The sequence below is a fragment of the Erinaceus europaeus genome, chromosome 13 (genome assembly GCF_950295315.1).
Source record: "Erinaceus europaeus chromosome 13, mEriEur2.1, whole genome shotgun sequence".
NCBI classification, from domain to species: Eukaryota; Metazoa; Chordata; class Mammalia; order Eulipotyphla; family Erinaceidae; genus Erinaceus; species Erinaceus europaeus.
Genome location: NC_080174.1, coordinates 95,558,464 through 95,564,746, shown reverse-complemented (window position 1 = coordinate 95,564,746; position 6,283 = coordinate 95,558,464). Strand labels below are relative to the sequence as shown.

Sequence of the window (6,283 nt, the reverse complement as noted above, 5' to 3'; positions counted from 1 at the left end):
CTCCCCACCTACAGGGGAGTCACTTCACAGGCGGTGAAGCAGATCTGCAGGTGTCTATCTTTCTCTCCCCCTCTCTGTCTTCCCCTCCTCTCTCCGTTTCTCTCTGTCCTATCTAACAACATCAGTAACAACAATAATACTAACTACAAGAAAGCAACAAGAGCAAGAAAAGGGGATAAATAAATATTTTTTTAAAATTTTGCTCCAGAGTGATAAGTGATTTGATAAGCTAAAAATCATCAAATATTTAGATAAAAACAGGGAGAACTCTCCTTCATGTAAGTTTGTCAACATGTTCATCACTACAAACAATTGCATGGAAACCAATAGCAAAAATAAATGAATGCAGTTACATCAAATTGAAAAGGTTATCAAGCAAAGGAGGTCTACCATACAGATATTTCCCACAGACTGTGATAAAAGTTTTGTCCTACATCAGAGAGCATTTATAAGAAAAGTACATGAAGAATTCTATCAAGGACTGGAGTAAGGATCCCGGTTCGAGCCCTCGGCTCTCCACCTACAGGGGAGTCACTTCACAGGTGGTGAAGCAGGTCTGCAGGTGTCTATCTTTCTCTCCTCCTCTCTGTCTTCCCCTCCTTTCTCCATTTCCCTCTGTCCTATCCAACAACATCAATAACAACAGCAACTACAACAAAAAGAACAAGGATAACAAAAGGGAAAATAAATAAATTTTAAAAATTAATCAACACATTGGACATGGGTAGATAGCACAATGGTTATGCAAAGAGACTGTCATGCCTGAGACTCTAAAGTCCCGGGTTCAAACCACCATAAGGCAGAGCTGGGCATTGCTATGGTGTTTCTCTATCTGCATCTCTCACAAAATATGTTTTTGAAAAGATATGCCAGCTCTTCAACAGTAGGTGGAAAATATGGCCAGAATATTCTCAAGAGATCCACAGGGACAGTAGACATCTGAAAATATTCTCAGAATCACTGTTTATCAGGAAAGGTAAATAAAGCTATCAGTGTGAGATTGTCATGCTTTAGAAGAGACAGAAACGACAACTGCTGAAGAAGCTACTGAGTGATCCAGGAAGTGGTTTTATCCAAAACCCACCTACTATCCCACCTCCTGTGCCCTGAATTTATAAAATTTTATATAAAGGAAACACTAGGGAGTCGGGCGGTATCACAGCGTGTTAAGCACAGGAGGCAAAAAATGCAATGACCCGCATAAGCATCCCGGTTCAAGCCCCTGCCTCCCCACCTACAGGGGAGTCACTTCACAGGTGGTGAAGTAGGTCTGCAGGTGTCTATCATTCCCCCATTCTGGCTACCTTCCTCTCTCAATTTCTCTCTGTCCTACCCAACAACAATGACAACAACAACAACAAAACAAGGGCAACAAAAAGGAATAAATATTGAAAAAAAAAAAAGGAAACACTGAGAAAAACCATAGTATAAAATAACCACACAGTTCCCACCACCAGAACTCCTGGTCTCATCCCCTCCCCTGATAGCTTTCCTATTCTTTATCCCTCTGGGAGTATGGAGCCATGGCCATTATGGGGTACAGAAGGTGGGAGGTCTGGCTTCTGGAATTGCTTCCCTGCAGAATGTGGGCATTGACAGGTTGATCCATACTCCCAGCCTCTCTCTCTCTCTTTTCTTTCTGTTCAAGAACTGCTTTATTAATACAAAGTTAGAAACAAATCACAAAGTGTCAAGTTTAAGAAGGTCATTAATAGCAAATGGGCGTCAATTCGACATCCAGGGCTGACAGAATGATTGAAGGAGACTGGAACATATCAGATTCCCACAGTAGGGTGGGCATCTTCACAGGGAAAGGGGGATACAGGTTCAGCAGCTTGTCAAGTACCTTGTCCTCAAGAATCATGAAGGGCACACCACTCAAGGGCAAATAAGCAACTGATGTTCTTCAACAGGTGAAAAGCTCTCAAAATCTAGAGGATTAAAGGGAACTCTATTTCTGGATAGGTGTCCTCTGAGACAGGAGCAGTGCTCTTTGCTTTAACAGACTTTTCCGTTAAGTCTTGGGCAGAGAAAGTTTTCTGTCTCTGTATAAGGGGTCCATTAGTCTGCATAGATTTTCCTGTGGTTCTGTTTACAGTCTGTGAGCTCAGTGGTCTTGTGTATTCTTTTGAATATGGGCCCCAGATAAAATTTATGGGGCTTACAGTTGACAATATTATACACCTTTCCATATTTGGGAGCTACTCTTTTCTGATTCAGCTTTATAGCCCTTTTTCCAGCCTTGATATCATCTCCCCAGACAATAACTTGGGTTCACTTGCATATCAGACATCTGGTTCAGAAAAAAACAAAACAAACAAAACCTAGTATAATCATGGGCCCTTTGCAATACAACAAAAATAGGCCTACTAACTACACAATGGAGACCTCCAAATCTACATCCACAGTATTCCAAAGTTTAGGTTCATAATTAGTCAATAATTTGTTTGGCTTCATATGTGAACTCTTCTCAGCCACCAGGTTCTAGATGCTACTATAGTGCCAACTGCTTTCCCTGGGCAGGAGACTCTACCAATCTGTCCTGGAGTCCCACTTCCCCAGATCCCTGCCCAACTAGGGAAAGAGAGAGGCAGGCTGGGAGTATGGATCCATCTGTCAAAGCCCATGTTCAGCAGGGAAGCAATTCCAGAAGCCAGACCTCCCACCTTCTGCATCCCACAATGATCCTGGGTCCGTGCTCCCAGAGGGATAAAGAATAGGAAAACTGTCAAGAGAGGGGATGGGATACAGAGTTCTGGGGGTGAAAATTGTGTGGAGTTGTTTTTCCTATGTTTTTTTCAGTGTTTCTTTTTTATAAATAAAAATTTTAAAACAAGTTTCAGGGGGATGGGGGTCTCCAGAAAATTGGGGCTTGCCTGATCCCAGGACACATGTGTTGAGTTTTTCATTGTTTTATGTTTCTGAGAGTTTGAGAGAGGAGGGATTCCACCACACTGCTCCACCCCAAGTGGAACTTTCCCTCCCTGTAGTGCTCCCATGGGGTGCTCAGACCTGAAATCTCATATACAGTACAGCAAATGCTCTCCTGTGTGAGCCAGCTCTGTGTCCAGTGTCCATATTTATTTATATTCAGTAACACATTATTTTGTTTCTTTAAAGACACATTTATTCAGCATCATGATCAGACATTTAGCAATCATCAGCATGGGTGAAAAAGGAAACTACATTAAAACCCTTTGTTGGAATGCTTTACACTTCCCACAAAACAGAAACTAAAATAACCTGTCAGTTAGTCACAAATACAGTCCTCCAAAGTTCTTTTACCCCATACATAAGAGTATTGTCTAACACAAGTCTTTCTAGCAGCTAGGCCCTGCCATCAATGTGCTTGGCTGAGTTCACAAATCTGTTGTGACCTGTCGCTTCCCTGTCACCTCTCTGGCTCTGCTCTCCTGCTAAGCTTTGTTTACTGGTGATTAAAACCTTCTGCCGCTGCCATAGCTACTGCTGCTCTTGGAGCTACCACATTCACCTTGGTTTTGTGGTTTAGTAAAACACTGGCCACCACCACCATAGGGGCAGAGCTTTGGCCTCCAAAGTTTGCTCCTTTCATAGGGCCAAAATTTGATCAAACCAATGCCCTGCAGGCATGCTGGTGCTTAGTTAAATAGGATTAGAGACAGAAGCTTTAAGTTGGGGGATCTGGCATACTACCCAACACACAAGTCTGCCGCGGACCACCACACAGTGGATGAGCAGCATGAGGGCCAAGGGTCTCGAAGGCAACCTCCCAGGTGGGTCAGGAGTCGGCGTGAGGGAGAACAGATAGACACCACACTATTGGAGGGTGAATCTGGACTCATTTTAATAGTGAAACTGCATTCGCTTTTATACTTTTTTCAGGTTACATTCAGGTTGCCTAGACAACTTGCTCATAAAGAAGTAGGAATAAACATAGTCTTGTGGTTTTGGCAAGCTACATGTTACTCCCCTATAACTGTAAAGAATGGAACAATGCTTAGTATTGTCCTGTTCTCAGGGGAGGTCATACCCAGAATTGCTTTAGACTTTTGCTGAGGGCTATCTTTACCATTAATCTTCTATGGCAGGCATACAGATCTTTGCCTAGTCGTGGACCACTGCTCATCTAGGTCTGGTACAGTTTAACTATTAATCTTTCTTTGTTTCAATACGTCAACTTGTACCTGGGAGGCCTCAATCTCTTTATTCTTTCTTTGAGGAGCAGGTCATAACATGACTTCTTTTGTCCGTCTATGTTGACTCACCTTCTCCACTTTCATAATGTAACTTTCAAATATGCCCCTGTGTAAGGGAGAGGGGGTGCCTCTGACTTTCCATTTCCACCAGGCACTGCCAAAGCACTATTAATCAATTGTGACAGTATAATTATTTGTAACAATAACGGGGGGAGAATGCATCGTCCCACTCTTTTCCTTTCTGCCCAGCTTCCTTGAAGTCTGAATGCAGGTCCAGAGGAGATGACCCTGTCAGGCTCCCTGGCGTTCATGACGGGGGGAGGAGGGGGGCGCCACACAAGTCTTCTTTGTAGCAGCTAGGCCTGCTGCCTCTGCTGTCCTGCTAAGCTTTGTTTCCTGGCAACTAAAACCTTCTGCCGCTGCCATAGCTACTGCTGCTTTTGGAGCCACCGTATTCACCTTGGTTTTGTAGTTTGGCAAATACTGGCCACCACCATCAAAGGGGCTGGAGCTTTGGCCTCCAGTGTATCCTCCTTTCATAGGTTCATAGGACTGGTTATTGTGATTGCCAAAATCATTGTAGCTTCTGTCACCTCCAAAATTACTTCCATCATTGCCAAATCCATTGTAGCCATCCCCACTGCCACCACATCGGCCACCACTTTGGCTGCCACCAGAACCACCTTGACCACTAAAGTCTCCCCCTCTGCCAAAGTTGTCATTACCATGAAAGCCACCTCCACAGCCACCACCAAAGTTTCCAGAACCACTTCATTCTCTTTGGCCACTGCCCCGGTCAGTCATGATTTCAATAACTTCAATTTTTCCATAGTGTTCAAAATAGTCTCTTAGATGATGTTCTTCAGTGTCTTCTTTAATGCCCCCCACAGAAATCTTTTTCATAGTTAAGTGGGCGCCAGGATGTTGAGAATCTTCTCTGGAGATGGCTGTCTTTGGTTCCAAGACTCTCCCATCAACCCTGTGTGGCCTCACATTCATGGCAGCACCCACCTCCTCCATGGTGGTATATGTGACAAAACTGAAACCCCTGGAGCGCTTGGTGTTTGAGTCTCATAACCACACAGTCTGTGAGAGCTCCCCACTGCTCAGAATGGCTTCTCAGACTCTCATCTGTCGTTTCAAAGCTCAGTCCTCCAATGAAGAGCTTTCACAGCTGTTCTGGCTCCTTGGGAGACTCAGATTTCTACATGGTGGCAACTAAAGGAGGCAAGCTCAGGAAGCTCACTCAGTGATGGCCTTGGGCAGAAAGCAGTGATGTAGCCGACATCCGTAGCTCAGTGTTTATAGGAGCACATCCCTTTGGATGCCAGCTTTCCTCTCTCCAGGAATGCAGACATCAGCAATCTCAGGATGTCAAAATTTAGACAACCTCCTCCCTCCCCAAGCCCACATTACAGTCAGAGGGCCCTGCTTACCTGAGGCTTCCAGTGCAGAGCAGCTGACAGTCTCTCTTCAGAGCCTGTTAAGAGATGGAAGTCCTGGAGAAGTGTTTCTGCTGATTCTGGGGACAGACCAGTGGCTCTCCACAGTGAGCAGCCATTGACACACCCCTAGATGTGTTTGCCAGTGGACTCCACCCAGAAGGTGTGGAGCTGCCCCTAGGGTGGGTGGGCAGGGTCAGCATAGATGATTGGCATTAAGGCATTTCGGGCGCAAGGACCTGGGCTCAAGTCCCGGTCCCCACCTGCATGGGTAAAACTTTCAAGTGGTGAAGCTGTGCTGCAGGTGTCTCTCTGTCTCTCTCCCTCTATCTCACCATTTCCCTCTCTATTTCTGGCTGTCTCAAGCCAAGAATTAAAGCTAATAATAATTTTTTTTTTAAAAAGGAAAATTCTGCTCCACTGGTCACTCCATGACACTTTATTCTTTTTCCTTCTTTTTCTTCTTTTCATAGGAGCACTTACTGGCTTTCACTTCCAGTGCTGCCAGTGATTGACCTTCAAACCATGATGTCTCTGGCTTAAAGTTTTTTCTTTAACTAGTGTGTTACTTCCATGAACCAGGCTCTGCATTTAACAAGATGGCTATTAGTTGGGGTGGGGGGGGGGAGACAGATAGCATAATGGTGACGCAAAGAGACTCTC

The 6,283-nt window shown here is 44.6% G+C and overlaps 1 pseudogene; it reads right to left on the bottom strand.

Annotated features, from left to right (window-relative positions):
• Positions 1–1,708: 1,708 nt before the first annotated feature.
• Positions 1,709–5,388, bottom strand: LOC107523715 (heterogeneous nuclear ribonucleoprotein A1-like; annotated as a pseudogene).
• Positions 5,389–6,283: the final 895 nt, after the last annotated feature.